Consider the following 18,977-nt stretch of genomic DNA (forward strand, 5'->3'; position numbering starts at 1 on the left):
TTTTTTTTTTGCATTCTCTTGCAAATTGACAGGAATTAAGTTTTTCCTCCCATAGCAGTTTCTTTCTTTATTTATTTAACTATCATTGTGTCCCTTTATTATAAACACTGGTTTTCATTTCTGTTAATTGTTACAGTTAGTGATAAAAAAAAAGAACCTTAGAAATAATATTTCCAAATATTTTACACATTTATGTATATTTTTCACTGTATAAATTAGATTTTCATACATGAAAAACATTAAGCTGTCTTTTAAAATTTAGGATAGGGGTTCAGATGGAAATTCAATTGAATTAAATTGATTCGGGATTGATTATAATTTAATTTACAGAATAACACTACTGACACCTCTACTGATGAAACCAGCATAAGATCATTAGGAGACTTAGGCGGGTCTGGTCTGATGTGGTTTAGTGTATGCAGTTACCAGGAGGTACATTTAATTACTTCATAATTTCTATAGGATGTTATTAGTTGTGAGTTATCTTGCATATGATTGACCCATGTAACTGTTGATAGGCTAAAAATAAAAAACAAGTGGTGGTCAAGAAAAGAGTGTGGATGAGCATGAATTTGTGTTTTGCAGGCGACCCGGGTGACATACTGGCGCTGGAGACCGGATGTTCCCGTGGAATCATCTTTGGGACCTGCTGGACGATTGGAGCTTCCTGTAGGACACAGAAGGTTTATTAATGGAACGGTAAGCGTCTGTGTTAGAGGTCATGTGCAGATGGTTTGCCTGCGTGTGATGCTTTAAACAGCAGCATGATCTCCAGCTGTCATGTGATATTAGACTCACCTCTCGCACCCTCCTCTGAGCGTACATCTCTAAAAACAACAACAACAACACGTCAGACGCACATCACAAACAGCTTACTGATGAATCAATACATTCTCAGTCATTTTAATGATTAAAAATGCAAGTTAACCTTATAATCTGTTAACTATGATCAGTAAAAAATACGTTAGATTTAACAAACAGTGGAGGTGATGTTGTACAATGCAGTATTATAAATATGTAGGAAATGGATTGCCTTATTTACTATAAAAACATATTTGCAAGGAGAAATTGCTTGCATTTTTACAGTAATATTGTTAAAGCTATGTATTTTGATAATTTGAATGATCGTCACATTATTATCTTTAGCTTTGCAAAACACTTTTAGGACTTGTTTACTCGTTTAGATTTTTAATGAAGTGGGACCAGATTTAGCTGTAGTTTGATCAAAAATAAATTATAAAAACTTTGTTTTTATGTTTTGTTTTATATATATTATTATTATTCATTGTTTTATTTTTTCTATTTTCGCTTGTTTCTCACAGGGATAAAACTGAAACTAAAATTAAAACTATTAATTATTTTTTTTTAAATTTCTTTAGAGATAAAATATAGTTGCCAAAGCAACATTTCACATTTGTAATTTATTTTAACTTGATGTACTAAAATCGGTTAACTTTAATCAATACAATGGAATCAATGTTGTACAATGCAATACTATAAAAATGTAGGAAATTGTTTGCCTTTTAATTTACTGTAAAAACCTATTTGCCAGAAAAAAAAATATATTGCATGCATTTTAACAGTAATATTGTTTTTTAATCATTTTAATGATAGTCACATTATAATCTATAGCTTTAAAAAACTTTTTAGGTGGATTCTAATAATTTTTTTAATGAAGTGGAACCAGATTTAGCTGTAGTTTGATCAAAAATAAATTATAAAAACTGTGGTTTCTTTTATTTATTTATTATCTATTTTTCGCTTGTTTCTCACAGGGTTATTATCATTAAAACTGAAACTATTAAAAAACAATTTAATTTCTTTAGAAATTAATTTCTAAATAAAATATAGATGCCAAAGGAATATTTCTCACTTTAATTTAGTTTAACTTGATGTACTAAAACCTGTTAACTTTAATCAATAAAAATACATTAGATTTAACAAACAATGGAAGTAATGTTGTACAATGCAATACTATTAAAATGTAGGAAATGGATTGCCTTATTTACTGTAAAAACCTATTTGAAAGGAGAAATTGCATGCGTTTTTACAGTGATATTGTTATTTTTTTTAAATAATTTTAATGATAGTCACATTATAATCTATAACTGTAAAAACCTATTTGCAAGGAGAAATTGCATGCAATTTTATTTTATTTTAAATAATTTTTGGGTTTTAGATGTTGTTTATATATAGTTTATTTATTATTAATATTATATTTTTTCACTTGTTTCCCACAGGGTTATCATTAAAACTGAAACAAAAATTAAACCATTAAAAAAAAACTATTTAATTTCTTTAGAAATAAATTCACTGAAATAAAATATAGTTGCCAAAGCAACATCTCTCACTTTAATTTAGTTTAAAGTAACTAAAAATGAATAACAACTACTTGAAGTTACTGTTAAAAATAATTATATACAGTGTATATATATATATATATTTTTTTTAATTAAAATGAAAACGAAAAATCTAAAAATAAAAACTGATTTAAAATATTACCGCAAACTATAATAGTATTTTAATAGATATAAATGCTAGTTAACCTGTTAATTAATTCATTTTAGGCAGTGAAAATAATGTTGATTTAACAAATAATGCAAGTGATTTTATTGTACAATGCAATACTATAAAAAAGTAAGAATAAATTGAATTATTAATGGTAAAGTCCTAAATACAATATTAAACATGCATGCACTTTTAAAGTAAAGTTGTTAAAACTGTGTTTTTGACAGTAAGAACTGCAAGTCACATTATAGTCAGTAGCTGTAGAAAGAGCTGTTGGCCGGTGTCATGTTGCTCGGGTCTGTCAAGGTTATTGTGATGTATTATTAGACTCTCTGTTCACTTTAACACCACAAATAGTGTGGATGCTTTCAGCCCCGATCTTAATTTAGAAAGAGCACTTTGATCCCAAGACATCTTGACTCCTGAGGCTTTATAATTGAGTTTGCAACAGAAGTACAGGATAGAAACATGCTTCCACCTCCACAATCACTGCTCTGCTTGTTTGTATTTGCTCATGTTTACCTGCTCTGGCTCCTGTTCGCACTTGTCTGATAGGTTTCTGAGGAGGAACTTCTTGCAGTGGTTTACCAAGTTCTTCCTCAAATGTCTCAAAGGTGCTTTCGTCCATAGCTCACCTGAGAAACAAGGTGGATTTTGAAAGCTGGTGGCCACATAAATCTCTAAAGAAATCCAGATGTGTGCTGAAACTTCTCAAACAGCAGAGGTAAATATTGTAAGACGTGCAGACAGGCAGAAAGTTATAAATACTTGATCTTTTCAGAGCCTCATCACGCTGGCAACGCAGTTCATGACGCATTAAACATCTCAGATAATTAAACACAGACACCGTGAAAGAAATTAAAACACATTGTCTTGCTAAGTTCTAAACATAAATGATCAAATGCAACAAAGAATTTCCATGTTTAAGCTTCATGCATTATGCAAAAACAGCTATAGTAAATATTTTTGTTCACAGCATATTTTTATAAAAATTCTTTAGACCTGTAAGTGATAATTAAAAAATTTAAATTTTAAAATCTCTTCTGCTCATCAAGGCTGAATTTATTTGATCAAAAATACAGAAAAAAACTGTAATATTGCAAAATGTTATTACAATATAAAATAATGGTTTTTATTTTAATAAACTTTAAAATGTAATTTATACCTGTGATGCAAAGCTGAATTTTCGTCAGCTGTTACTCCAGTCTTTAGAAATCATTCTAATATGCTGATTTATTATTAGAATTATCAATGTTGGAAACATGTTTTTTTGGAACCTGTGATTATTATTATTTTTTTGATTATCAGGATTCTTTTATGAATAACTAGTGAAAAAAAAAAACAGTGTTTATTCAAAGTATAAATCCTTTCTAACAATGTAAATCTATGCTATCACTTTTTATTAATTTAACACATCCTTGCTGAATAAAACTATTAATTTCATTCAAAAAATAATAAAAATGTAATGACCTCAAGCTTTTGAACAATAGTGTATATTGTTAGAAACCTTTCTACTTTAAATAACTGCGGTTCGTTTTAACCTTTTATTGATCAAAGAATCCTGAAAAAAGTATCACAGGATGCAACAAAAATATTAAGCAGCACAAGAATGATTTCTGAAGGATCATGTGACACTGAAGACTGGAGTAATGATGTTGAAAATGTAGCGTTGTATCACAGGAATAAATTTCATTTTAAAATATATTCACGTAGAAAATTTAATTCACGTTATTTTTTAAATTGAAATTACATTTTTTTTCTGTATTTTTGATCAGATAAATCATTGATGAGCATAAGAAACGTCTTTAAAAGCCATTAAACTATTTTTACTGATCCCAAACTTTTAAAACTTTTAATAAAGGTCTGGGAAAAATTTCTGATTAAATAAAAATAAATAAATAATGTTTTCATTCAGTGCAACACAATATTTGTGTCAAAATTCAAACAACATGCATATTCTGACTTTATTCTGACACATTTTAGTGGGTATCTTCTGTAAAATGTATTATATTTATTTTTTGCTCAGAAAATCAAAAACAAAAATGCAATTAAATTAAAGAGAAAACTTTAATTTTTTGGGGGGAAAAACAAAAACAAGTTAAAGCAGTATTACATTACAAAAAAAATTCTTATTAAATATTTTAGAGCATAACATAATTGTAATTAAAATAAAAATCCAGATAAACAGCTGGAGAAGTAATTTACGTTCATTAGTCCGACAATGTAGAAACCCTGTAAATCTTATGACCAGTTTATTCATTACAGTTAGTCATATTTTGTCAAAAAACAATGGAAAATGCTTTTTTTACTTCATGCTATTTCCTGCTCATTGTGAAAATGGTCTGTATCTCACCGTGTCCAAACAATAACTGTCCTTAAATATCCACAGAGTCCGTCACACACATCAGAAGCACCAAACGCCTCATCCAGCAACTAGACGTCACCTTTGACCCCTGTAACAGTGTGGCTTACCTGCATGGAGGTGAGCAGGAGACCCGAGGAGGAGCAGACGGAGAGGACGACGGTGTGAGAGAGCTGGAGCATGTGTAGGACACACACACACACACACACACACACACACACACACACACACACATATGCTTTTGACAGCCACGCACAGGTGCAGCAGAATGAAGCCGTGCCATTACAGGACACTGATAATTCCCTGGGATGAAGTGTGATTTATTTAGGAGGCGAAGGCTGACTGTCAGAAGTCTGTGCATTACAGCAGCATCTGAAACATGCATCCCAGAATACTAAACAATGTGAATCAAAAGTAAAAGAATAGTTTGTGTTTTTGGTCAAATCATTGATTTATAGTGCTTTCTAAGTGATAGTTTAAAAATTCTTCACGATGCCATAGAAGAACCTTTTTGGTTAAAATGGTTCCATAAAGAACCTTTAACATCTGAAGAACCTTTCTGTTTCACAAAAGGTTCTTTGTGGTGAAAGAAGGTTCTTCAGATTATAAAAAGGTATGCAAGAGATGTTTTTATTATTTTTTTTTTTTAAAGAACCTTTGACTGAATGGTTCTTTGTCGATCCAAAAATGGTTCTTCTATGGCATCGCTGTGAAGAAACTTTTAAAGCACCTTTATTTTTAAGAGTGTATTTTTATGTCATTTAGTGAGGATTTGATGACTTGTTTTATTTAAGAATTTCATTAATGGAATTTTTTCTTGGGAAAATGTAGGTTTTTCTTTCAAATATCAAACTGAAAAAGCGTAAATAATTGCTTTTTTGTATTTGGGTCAAAGGCATTAAGATGTCCACTTCCAAAAGTGATTTTATGTCCATAGAAAGCACATTAAATTTAAGTAAAGTGTCTACTTTTAAGGTTTCAAATAAGCTTTTGGAAAATAAAATGTCAAAATTTGGTTAAAAATAATGTTTTCATTCAGTGCAACACAATATTTATGTCATAATTCAAACAACATGCTTATTCTGACTTTATTCTGACACATTTTAGTGGGTATCTTCTGTAAAGTAGGGTAAAATGTATTATATTTATTTTTTGCTCAGAAAATAAAAATAAAAAATGCAATTAAATTAAAGAGAAAACTTAAAAACAATTTGTAAACAAGTGTAATACTGCTTTAACTTGTTTTTCCAAAAAATTTGTTTAAAATTTTGTTCGTCTTTGACCCATTTGTTGCAAGAAAAATATTATTAAATTATTTTATAATTTTTCTTGAAGTTTTATTAATATTAATTTTAATGTCTGCTACTCTGAGTCTGCCATGTTAATAGTATTTGCTTTTAATGTGGTGTTTAATATATATACTTTAATTTTATAAATATTTTATAATGTGTAAAAGTTAATCAGAAGATCTGTCTATCATGTGCATGTCATATTTTGCTACAAAATCAAAAGTAAAAAATTAAATACAGCAGTTATTTAAAATAGGAAGGTTTTCTCACAATATACACTACTGTTCAAAAGTTTGGGGTCAGTACATTTTTATTCTTTCTTTAAAAAAAAAAAAAGAAATCGATACTTGTATTCACCAAGGATGTGTTAAATTAATAAAAAGTGATAGCATAGATTTACATTGTTAGGAAAGATTAATATTTTCAATAAACACTGTTCTTTTTAACTTGTTCATCAAAGAATCCTGAAAAAATAATTACAGGTTCCCAACATTGATTCTAATAATAAATCAGCATATTAGAATTATTTCTGAAGGATCATGTGACACTTAAGACTATTTAGCAGAAAAGCAAACCTTAGGACTATTATAATTTAAGACATTATTTTTTCAGTCTTACTTCATCATTTTGAAAGGAATACAGCAGCAGAAACATCAGTAAGTATTATTAATATATTTTATATAATTGTTTGTATTGTCAGAATGAAATTAATAAAATATTGTATATGCTTTATTTTATATAGTTTAATTTTGATTATTTTAAATCCAATGCTGATTCTGCAATGTTAATAGAATTTGCTGTCGATATTGCATGAAATGAATAAATAAATAGTCACAAAACCAAAAAAATCTAATATCTTGTAAAATATTCTATTTTGCATTATAAATAGGACTGTTGGAATTGTTTTGCATTTTTTTTCATGATGATTAAATGCATTTCCAGTTCATCCTCGATCAGGAAGTGACATTTTGGAAGGAACATTGTGCAGACATCAGTAAGTATTATTAATATGGTGTTAAATAATATTTTTATTTTATATATATTTTATAAGTTTAAATGTTGCATGTCGTATTTTGCTAGAAAATCACAAGTAAAACATAACATTCATTTTGCAGAAAATGAAACCTATAAGACTAGATTTTTATTATTATTATTATTTTCATCAATTCCTTCATCTTCAGGAAACCAATGTTTTTGCCGCCGACCTTCGATGATCCAGTTCATCCATAATAATAAGCAAAAATTACTCAAGATAATCTAACATTTGTTTTTCTTTTTTTATTGCTGAAGAGTTGACATTTTTCTCCTGCGGTCTACTGTACAGACGTGAATTTACTTTTCTCTAAACCTGAGGCTTTTGGTTTAAAAAAGGGTTTGACATTTGCCAAAAATAGAACTTTTTATATTAAAAACAAACAAGCAAACCCTGCCCAGATTTAAAAAGTAACGCAAAAGTAACACAACGCATTACTTTTCATAAAAAGTAACTAAGTAACGTAATTACTTACTTTTTTAGGGAGTAACTCAATATTGTAACGCATTTCTTTTAAAATGAACTTTCCCCAACACTGACTGTTAATGTGTGTATTGCACAGAGCAAGAGGGCCACTCAGAGACGAACACTAGAGGACGCTGTAACTTCAAAAACGTCTTTGTAAATGATAGTGGGTTTGCAAAGGAGAAAAACATGGAAGCATTAAATCTGCAGATCAACAAATCTGCCCTGAATTTGACTGTGAATTCTCTTTAATCTCATTTACACCAGCTGTAAGAGAAACAGAAGCTGATGAACATGAGCTGAATACCAAAACCAGCTCTCTTTGTGTATATTAACACATTAGAGGATTATTTTGGAGGTAATAGTGGAGTGTCTGCTATTCCTCTGATACCACAGGTCTTCCCAATGGCAAGAGTTGCATCATGACCGACATCTAAAGCGGCGACTGAAGTGTCTTTCTCTCCTTCATGGCTGATTTGATTGCGATTAGTGGGTGAGACGGACTGACAGTGTGTCCCGACTGCGCAGCCGAAGAGCTTTCAGCTGTCTGCTCTCATTAAATGCTCTGTTAGGAGGGTGAGACAGTATTTCAGATGTTGCAGGAGTGGAAATGGCGTCTCCGTGTGACCTTTCCCCGCTCAGAACGAGTCCTCGCTGTCAGCGACGTGCTTTTAGTGTCTGATGTTAATGCTCAGGTGGTGCAGACGGGTTTATGCTGCAGGACGGCCATGAAATCTTCAAGAACGATGAATGTTCAGTTGTTACTTGGCATTTCGCAGAACCTTCTCAACTGGCAGAACTCTTCTTTATTAGTTTAGACTGACCTCCGTTAGACTATCACACCACAAATGTAGATAAAAATATATATATTGCCGTAATACTTTTTAAAGGAGACCTTTTTGCTCATCAAGGCTGCGTTTATTTGATTAAAAATACAGAAAAACTGTTATATTGTGAAATATTAATGTTAATATTAATATTGACAATTTAAAATAGTGGTTTTCTGTTTTAAAATACTTTAAAATCTAATTTATTTCTGTGATGCAAAGCTGACTTTTTTTCAGCATCATTACTGCAGTCTTCAGTGTCACATGATCCTTCAGAAATCATTTTAATATACTGATTTATTATCAATGTTGGAAACAGTGCTGATTAATATTTGTATTGCAATCTGTGATACTTTTTTCTCAGGATTCTTTGATCAATAAAAGGTTACAAATAACAGCATTTATTTAAAATAGAAAGTTTTTTTCAATAATATGCACTACTGTTTGAAAGTTTGGGGTCAGTTTTTTTTTTCTTTCTCTTTTTGAAATAAATTAATACTTTTATTCTGCAAGGATGTGGTAAATTGATTAAAAAAGTGATAGTATTCTTAGAGATTTTTAACTTTTTATTCATCAAAGAATCCTGAAAAAAGTATCACAGGTTCCAAACAAATGTTAAGCAGCACAACTGTTTCCAACATTGATGATGAATGTAATAAATCAGTATATAAGAGTGATTTCTGAAGGATCATGTGAAATAAATTCTATTTTAAAGTATATTAAAATATCAAGCTGTTATTTTAAATTGCAAAAATATTACATAATATTACTTTTTTCCCCTGTATTTTTGATCAAATAAATGGAACTTTGATGAGCATAAGAGACTTTTTTTTTTTAAAAAGCATGAAAAACTTTTGAGTGACAGTGTATATATAATACCATTTTCTCTAGAAGGGCTTCTTTTTGAAAATTAATATACCAAAAAACTTTTTGGCAATTTTGACTCAACCTGGTTTTTGAGATGTTTTTTTTTTTTTTCTAAATCAAATTCAACAATTCCTCAACCCTCACCAACACATCAATTGGATTGCATCTGTTCTAAGTAAATTATAAAATTAAAAATGTGACAATAGCCCCGGTTTTTACCATCAATGAAAGCTTTAAATTCTTAAGAAGAGCTTTCACTCATTTTCACAGCTTTACGTAAAAATATACACTAGGTTGGTAAGTTAATGTTTATGAAAAGTCTCCCTTGCTCACCAAGGCTGCATTTAGTTGATTAAAAATACATCAAATTTGTAGAAATTGTGAAATATTATTACAATTTAAAACAGCCGTTTTCTAAGTGAATATATGTTAAAATGTAATTTATTTCTGTGATGTGCAGCTGAATTTTAATTTTATTGAAATTTAATTCTAATATACTCAATTGCTGCGTAAAAAACATTTCAGACTTACAGTTGAAGACAGTTGTGCTGACCAATATTTTTTGTAGAAAACTCTTACAATTTATATTTCAGGATTCACAGACTAATAGAAAGTTCAAAAGAACAGCCTTTATTCGAAATAGAAATCTATTGCAACATTATAAATGTCTCTACTGTCGCTTTTGATCAATTCAATGCATCCATGCTGAATAAAAGTATCACTTCTTTTCTTATCACCTTCTTTTTCAATCTTACTGACCCCCAAACTTCTGAACAGTGATATATATCTGTCTGAATCTATTTCCAGGCGCAGACGCAGAGGGGTTGGACTGCTCTCATGCGCACCTGAGCGATCATCAGTAATAGTCTCTCTGCTAACAGTGACCTGAAGCCCAAACAAATGATCTTGAGTCTTAAAAGTGTTTGAGGTCTTTTTGAGCCGTGGCCAGTGTTTAGTGGAGGGTAAGAAAGTGGGCTATCGTCGCCCAGGGCCTCTCAATGCCCTAAATACACCAACACAAGTGAAGCTACAGCGGGTCTGTGCTGGGAATCGCCCCGCTTTATTCTCTGTAAAAAATGACACTGTTTTTTTGTTCCTCGTAAAGGACACACGCTGAGCGCTCAATAAACCAGACCTCGTCCCAGGACACAAGACTGCGCAGATGGGCTGCAAAGCGCTGTGATCTTTGGCAAGGACAAGGAGCCGGATTGGAGCAGAGGTACGGCTCTATGGCTTTCTGGAGACACATTCTGGATGTAGTAGAAGGCAAACATGACATTTGTGTGGTACAACGGCCTTTCTCATCATTTCAACACTTCAGTTAGATTTAGAAATGTGTTCATGTGTATTTTTGAGGCATGCTGTAGGATCAGTCTTTCTACAGAATTGGTACAGAGTTGGAAATGTATTGGGAAAAATGTGTTTTTCCAAAAAAAAAAAAAAATTGTATTGCAATTTCAGAAAGTTTTGGAATATTTGTCATCTTCCCGAATTTGTCACTACCAAAACACAGTAATAATATTTTGATTAGAAGGGTTATATTGACCTATTAAGATTTTGCTTGCATCTAGATTGTAAATATATGTGACCCTGGACCACAAAACCAGTCATAAGGTTAAATTTTACAAAACTGAGATGTATTCATCATATGAAAGCTCAATAAATAAGCTTTCTATTGATGTATGGTTTGTTATGATAGGACAATATTTGGCCGAGATACATCTATTTGAAAATCTGGAATCTGAGGATGCAAAAAAATCAAAATACTGAGAAAATCACCTTTAAAGTTCTTCAAATTAAGTTCTTAACGATGCATATTACCAATCAAAAATAACATTTTGATATATTTATAGTAGGAATTTTACAAAAAAATCTTCATGGAACATGATCTTTACTTAATTTCCTAATGATTTTTTGGCATAAAAGAAAAATCAATAATTTTGACCCATACTATGTATTTTTGGCTATTGCTACAAATATACCCCAGCGACTTAAGACTGGTTTTGTGCTCCAGGGTCACATATATATTTTTTGCTATTTTATTAATTTTTTTCAGAGTTTAATTCATAACAATTACATTTTTAACAATATTTCAAGTGTAATTTATGAGATTTATTTTATTGTGAATGCAAATTTGTTTTCGTAAAAGGCATATTTCAAAGTTATGGATTTACACTACCGTTCAAAAGTTTGGGGTCAGTAAGACTTGTAGTAGTCTTTAAAGAAGTCTCTTCTGCTCATCAAGGCTGCATTTATTCGATTAAAAATACAGAAAAAAACCTGTAATTTGGCAAAATGTTTTTACAATATAAAATAATGTTTTTTATGTTAACATACTTTAAAATAGAATTTATTCCTGTGATGAAAAGCTGAATTTTTAACAGCGGTTACTCCAGTCTTAAGTGTCACATGATCCTTCAGAAATCATTCTAATATGCTGATTTATTATTAGAATGATCAATGGTGGATAATATCAACAGTTGTGCTGCCAAATATTTTTTGGAACCGGTGATTTTTTTAAATTTTTTTTTTTTTCAGGATTCTTTCATGAATAACAAGTTTAAAAAGTACAGTGTTTATTCAAAATATATATTTTTTTATATAACAATGTAACTTATTTATTATTAACTTTTAATTATTAACTTAATACACCCTTGGTAAATAAAAGTATTAATTTCTTTAAAAAAAAAACAATAAAAATGTACTGACCCCAAACTTTTGAACGGTAGTGTACATTGAACCAATCGTTATCGTAACATCTTAGTTCATAGTAAACTTTTATTTTTTGACAAAACATCCCATGTGATGCTTTAGTAGTGACCACATTTTTAACTCTCATACGAAAGCACTACTAAAACAAACTGAAATACCAAAAAATTGCATAACTGTACCAAAATATTGTTTATTTCCCCAAATATGACGATTATTTGTTATGTGTCTAGTTTAAACCAGTCTCGGCCAATAGACTAAAACATAAACTGTTTTGGTAGTGGCATGAAAAATGTGGGACTTTTTCATAATTTAAGTAAAAAAAAGTGAATATTTTAATGTATACACACAAATAGTAACTTATGTACATACGTGTGTGTGTATGTGTGTATTTATAGTCAATATATAATGTAAAAAAAAGTAAATGAATTAAATTAAAAATGTGACAACTAGCCCCTGTCTACACTCTAAATTGTTAAGAACAGCTTAATTGATTATTTAACTCATATTTTCCCAGCTTTATGAAATATGCTTTTGATTAAAAATACAGTAAAAACTGTAGAAATTGTGAAATATTACAATTTAAAACAGCTGTTTTCTAAGTGAATATCTGTTCAAATGTAATTTATTTCTGTGATCAAAGCTGAATTTTCAGCATCATTCCTCCAGTCTCCAGTGTCACATGATCGATAATATGCTTAATAGCTATGTAAGAAACATTTCAGATTATTACCGATGTTAAAAACAGTTGTGCTGCACAATATTTTTGTGGAAACTGTGATAGGTTTATTTTTCAGGATTCTTTCATAAATAGAGTTTTTACTTCAATTTTCATAATTTACAAACAAAATCTAAACGTTTTTTTTTTTACTTCACTTTTTTAAAAGGATAAAAAAGGTACTTTTAAAAACAACAATGGGAAAAAATACAAAAATTATTTCAATATCATTTTCATAAGTTGAAATTTAGGGGTTAGGATTCGGGACAGCCACCTTCCAATTGAAAGTACACAATAAATTATGATTTTTTTATATATATATATATATATATATATATATTTTTTTTTTTTTTGGTTGTGAGTTTCCACCAGTTCTGTAGAATGACCCTTCTACTGTCAATAGTCTTCATAGTTTTTGTTCAATAACATCTAAGCTTTTGCTGTGATATTTTTGCAATAAATCACACTTGCTTTTTATTTTTTATTTTTACTATATTTGTATATAATGCAGTTCATAAGTATAACGAACTATCCAAATATTTATTGGCCCACTGTACATTAGAATTTAATATTTTTATTCACCATTAAATTGTGTAAGTCACAGTCAAGGCATTTCTGATATTACAAATTTTGATTTCTATTTCAAATAAATGCTGTTCTTTTAAAGATTTTATTTATCTGTAAATCCTGAAAAATAAAATATATCACAGTTTTTACAAAAATAACTTTGCTAATAATCAGCAATGTTTCTCGAGCATTAAATCAGCATTTCTGAAGGATCATGTGACACTGAAGACTGGAGTAATGGTGCTGAAAATTAAGCTGCACATCAAAGAAATAAATAACATTTTTATCATAGATTCACATAGAAAATGGCTATTTTAAATCTTAAAACATTTTACTGTTTTTACAAAATTTTTAATCAAACAAATGCATCCTTGGTGAGGAGAAGAGACTATCAAAAACATAAACGGTAGTGTAGGTGTAATTCTACCGGATATTTTTCCATAATGACTGCAGTGTGTAATAAGCAATTTATTTTTTGGAACAAGGACAGAGTGTTTTATTGCACACATCTGCCATTTAACATGAGTGTAGCATCTGTTTATATCGGCAGTCATTTTGAGTCGTTCTGAACTTTCTTGTGATCTCATTTCCTGCATCTGTGAGCTCAGATCTGATCATCTGTGAATTATAGATGCAAATGCATGCTTTATTTTAGAAAAAAACCAAATGATTTATCTTTAATGTCCGAGTGCTACCTTACATTTACTAATGAAAACATTGGAAAATAATTAGCAGTGTTCGCAAAAGTCAATTTCTCACACTTGATGTAAGATTTGAACTTTTATGAAGTTGTTTTGCTTGTGTTACAGACGCTTGGAGTGATCAGATGCACCAAATGAACATGAATTTAACAGTAACAAACTGTACAAATGCTACGGTAACAACCTGTGAAAGGGTTAACTGTAAGTTCCCCTTCTATATACGGTGAAAAACTGTGTTGGACATTATCAGTGTATTACAAAGGTTAAAAACAGATTTCAGTGTTTCAAAAGGTTGGTACATTACCATTATATCAGTTAATGAAATTACGGTATTTACCTGTAAATTTAAGTGAAAACCGTAAAACGTGAAACATTGCTACCGTATTTTTTACGGTAAACTTCTGGCAACCACAGCTGCCAGTATTTTACCGTAAATTTTATGATTTTTTGTTTTTAAAGTGAACCACAAAACTGGTTAAAAATCTAATAGATGCACATTAAAGGAAGACCCCGAGCCATATCTGTGGACCAGAAGATCATCCAGAATGCCTCAGCATCATACTGGTGAGTTTTGCACAGGCGAACATCACTCACTTAAAAAAAAAGAAAGATGTAAACATATAGTTGTGTTGTGGTTCAAATGGAAATCTTGCATGTTTGGGTCCATGGCTGAGCCTCAGGCAGACGTGTGTTCATACAGTATGCTTTCGTATAACAGCCTGTCCATTACACACACACACACACACACACACACACACACACACACACACACACACACACACACACACACACACACACACACACACACACACACACACACACACACACACACACACACACACACACACACACACATATATATGTTTGAGTAGGATGGAAACTATGTTTTCAGACATTCAAACTCAGGCAGACTGACACACTGCAAAAAATGCTTTTCTAACTTAGACTTTTTGTCTTGTTTCCAGCCAAAATATCTAAAAATTCTTAAATCGAGAAGAATTGATTAATTAATTTAATAAAAATTATTGTCTAGTTTTCAGAAAAAAAAGGTCAAAATTAAATGCATTTTTTCTTGAAACAAGCAAAATAATCTGCCTATGGGGTAAGAAAAATAATCTTGTTTTCTGTTTGAAATAAGATTTTTTTTTCTTACCCCATTGGCAGATTATTTTGCTTGTTCTAAGCAAAAACTCACTTAATTTTGACTAGTTTTTTCTGAAAACAAGAAAATAATTTTTACTTGTCTAGAAAATCCTTCTTGATTTAAGAATTTTTAGATATTTTGGCTGGAAACAAGACAAAAAGTCTAAGCTAGAAAAGCATTTTTTGCAGTGCAGAATAAATGCTAGCGATGTACAAATACGCTCGCATACATTCCCTGGAGTCGATTCCGTAAAGAAAAGTTCCCTGAGTTTCCTGTTGAAATTTTTATCAAGGTGTTTCAACTACAGGAATACAGTACATCAATGTAACCATGGCAACGTCTCCAGCAGCGCTCTCTATAAACTGACTTCTGAGAGCTCATAGATGTGTGTGTGTGTGTGTGTGTGTGTGTCACTTTAGGTTGGACTGTGACTGACGTGCACAGTGTGAGAGAAAAAATGGATATCTCAGACATTTCCAATAGGAAAGCCTCTATAATTCAGCTGATTTACAGAAACCAGTGTGTGGTTTTATTATAGAGGCTCTGTTTATAAATCCAGCAAGCTGACTACCTAGAGTCCTAGACAGTATTTTAAGGCACTGTAGACGGTCTCCCGATGGTGTTCTGAAAGGTAGGCGGCATAATTATTATGCTGGAGGAAAAAAATCAAGGCGTAGCTGCTATATTTTGCCTTTGTAGCACTAGATGCTCTTTAAGTGTTTACATTGGCAGCAGATGCACAACTTGCTGTTGATGTTAGATTGTGTGACCAAAATTCACCTGAGGAGATCATTACGAGGTTGTGCATGTAAATTATACATTAATGTGTAAAATATACAAATGATTTTTGTTTACGGTTTGAATTTGAATTTATTTATTTAAGAAGGGACAGTACATACTAATGAACATTAGAAAATGTAAGTATGTGAGAGTTAGACAAAGGCTAATTTACATCCCTTGTCCCTTGGCAGATAACAATTTAAAATGTTTCCGATCTTAGTAAGTGCGTTTTGACATCATTAGCCCTCAGCTAGGAAACGGTTTATATTTCCAGTTAGTAAAAAAACAAAAAAAAAACAAAACAAAAAAAACATTGTTGCATTATTTAAGATGATACTACCCTTCTAAAATGATGTAGTCGATAGTGTGTAGTAAGAGAGCACATTGTGTGTTACACATTCAAGCCGAACATTACACAAAAGTATTTTCTGTTCACCAAGGCTGTATTTATTAGATAAAAAATACAGTAAAAACTGAAATATTTTACAATTTAAAATGGCTGTTTTCTATGGAAGCCAGTTTCCAGCACTAAATAAAAAAAAGTAATCACTGACTTTTGAGAACTGAGATATAAACGCACAATTGCGAGAAATAAAGTCTCAATTCTGACCTTTTTAACGCAATTTGTATCTCGCAACTGACTTTTTTCTGAGAATTATGTCATATAAACTCGCAATTCCTACTTTTTTTCCCTCAGAACAGTGAGATATGAACTTAGTTGCAAGTTATAATGTCAGAATTGTGAGATAATCAGAGAAATAAAGTCAGAATTGTGAGAAATAAAGTCAGAATCTCGCAATTGTGAGTTTTTATGTGAATTACGTCATATAAACTCGCAATTTTGACTTTTTTCTCAGAACAGTGAGTTATAAAAACAGTTGTGAGTTATAATTTCATAATTTGAGATAAACTCTCGCAATTTTGACTTTTCTCGCAATTGTGAGTTTGTATCTCGCAACTGTGACTTTTTCAGAGAATTACTTCATATAAACTCGCAATTCCTACTTTTTTCCCTCAGAACAGTGAGATATAAACTTACAATTGCAAGTTATAATGTCAGAATTGTGAGATAATCAGAGAAATAAAGTCAGAATTGTGAGAAGTAAAGTCAGAATCTCGCAATTGTGAGTTTGCATCTCGCAACTGAATTTTTCTGAGAATTACGTCATATAAACTTGCAATTTTTACTTTTTTTTTTCCCTCAGAACAGTGAGATATAAACTTACAATTAAAATTTTAATGTCAGAATTGTGAGATAAACATACAATTGTGAGAAATAAAATCAAAGCAAATAGTGCAATATGATTTGTGGTGCATTCACAAGTAAAAACATTTGTTACGTTTTTATTAAGTTCTTGTTACATGGAGTGTTTATGAGAAAGTGTCTGTTGCATTTAAAAGAGAGAAGAGTGTGTAGTACATGTTCAAGCCGAACATTACAAAAAGTCTTTTCTGCTCACCAAGGCTCTATTTATTTGATCAAAAATACAGTAAAAACTGTGATATATTTTACTATTTAAAATAGCTGTGATCTATGAAAGCCTGTTTCCACCACCACCACCAAAAAAAAAAAAAAAAAATTGCGACTTTTTATCTCACAATTCTGACTTTTTTTTTCTCGCAATTGCGAGTTTACATCTTGCAATTCAGAATTTTTTTTTCTCAGAATTGCATCATATAAACTCGCAATTCTGACTTTTTTTCTCAAAACTGTGAGCTATAAACACACAGTTGCAAGTTATAAAGTCAGAATTGCTAGATATAAAGTCAGAGTTACAAGATGTAAACTCACACTTTTTTTTCTCATAATTGCAAGTGTTTATCTCTCAAATGTGACTTTTTCCCCTCAATTGTGTCATATAAACTTGCAATTCTGACTTTTTTCTCAGAACAGTGAGATATAAACACAATTGTGAGTTATAAAGTCAGAATTGCGTCAAATAAACTCAAAATTGCGACTTTGTATCTTGCAATTCTGACTTTTTTTGCAATTGCGATTTTGTATCTCACAAATGTGACTTTTTTACTCAGAATTGCGCCATATAAACACAATTCTGACTTTTTTCTCAAAACTGTGAGCTATGAACACACAATTGCAAGTTATTAAGTCAGAATTGCTAGATATAAAGTCAGAATTACAAGATCACAAAACTCACACTTTTTTCTCACAATTGCAAGTGTGTATCTCTCAAATTTCCCTCACAATTGTGTCATATAAACTTTGAATTCTGACTTTTTTCTCAGAACAGTGAGATATAAACACAATTGTGAGTTATAAAGTCAGAATTGCGTCGTATAAACTCACAATTGCGACTTTGTATCTTGCAATTCTGACTTTTCTTGCAATTGCGATTTTGTATCTCACAAATGTGACTTTTTTTACTCAGAATTGCGCCATATAAACACAATTCTGACTTTTTTTTCAGAACTGTGAGATATAAACGCACAATTGAGATATATAAAGTCAGAATTGCTAGATATGAAGTCCTAATTGTGAGATGTAAACATTATAAATGTCTTTACTGTAATTTTTGATCAATTTAATGCAGCCTTGATTAACAAAATTGTTAATTCCTTTTTTTTTTTTTTTAAATATGTTAGAATAATCCAGTCTGTGTAGCAATAAATTAATATTAATTCACAAATGCTTTTAACATGCATTTCACATAGAGCAGTTTGTATAAAACCACCCAATGCATGTTGTAAAACTCAGTATAATAATCTATAACTCTGTATTACTCTGACAGATTAAGTACGGCTGTTAGAACAGAAGTTGAGAGATTCAGTGCGGTTTGTCAGAACAAAACTTTATTTCTCCAGACCGCTGGAGTTTGAAGGAACAGAAGCTTCTGTTCTGATTCATATTTCATCTGCTGGTTGAAGATTTAGGTCAATATTTAACGTCACGGAAACGTCATTAAAATTCACAGACTGCAAACAGGGATTTAGGAGACGAGGAGAGGGTGTGTCATTGAAAAGAACATGAGGAGAGATAGATAGAAGATAT

The 18,977-nt window shown here is 30.8% G+C and overlaps 1 long non-coding RNA gene across 1 annotated transcript; it reads right to left on the bottom strand.

The window, feature by feature from the left end:
• Nucleotides 1-603: 603 nt before the first annotated feature.
• LOC141343934 (uncharacterized) lies at nucleotides 604-5,068 on the bottom strand. The gene is made up of 4 exons (XR_012356799.1): nucleotides 4,981-5,068; nucleotides 3,031-3,143; nucleotides 799-827; nucleotides 604-667 (listed from the first exon to the last, which is right to left on the bottom strand). It is a non-coding gene; the product is annotated as an uncharacterized lncRNA (long non-coding RNA).
• Nucleotides 5,069-18,977: the final 13,909 nt, after the last annotated feature.

Source organism: Garra rufa, chromosome 10 (assembly GCF_049309525.1).
Source record: "Garra rufa chromosome 10, GarRuf1.0, whole genome shotgun sequence".
Lineage (NCBI taxonomy): Eukaryota > Metazoa > Chordata > Actinopteri > Cypriniformes > Cyprinidae > Garra > Garra rufa.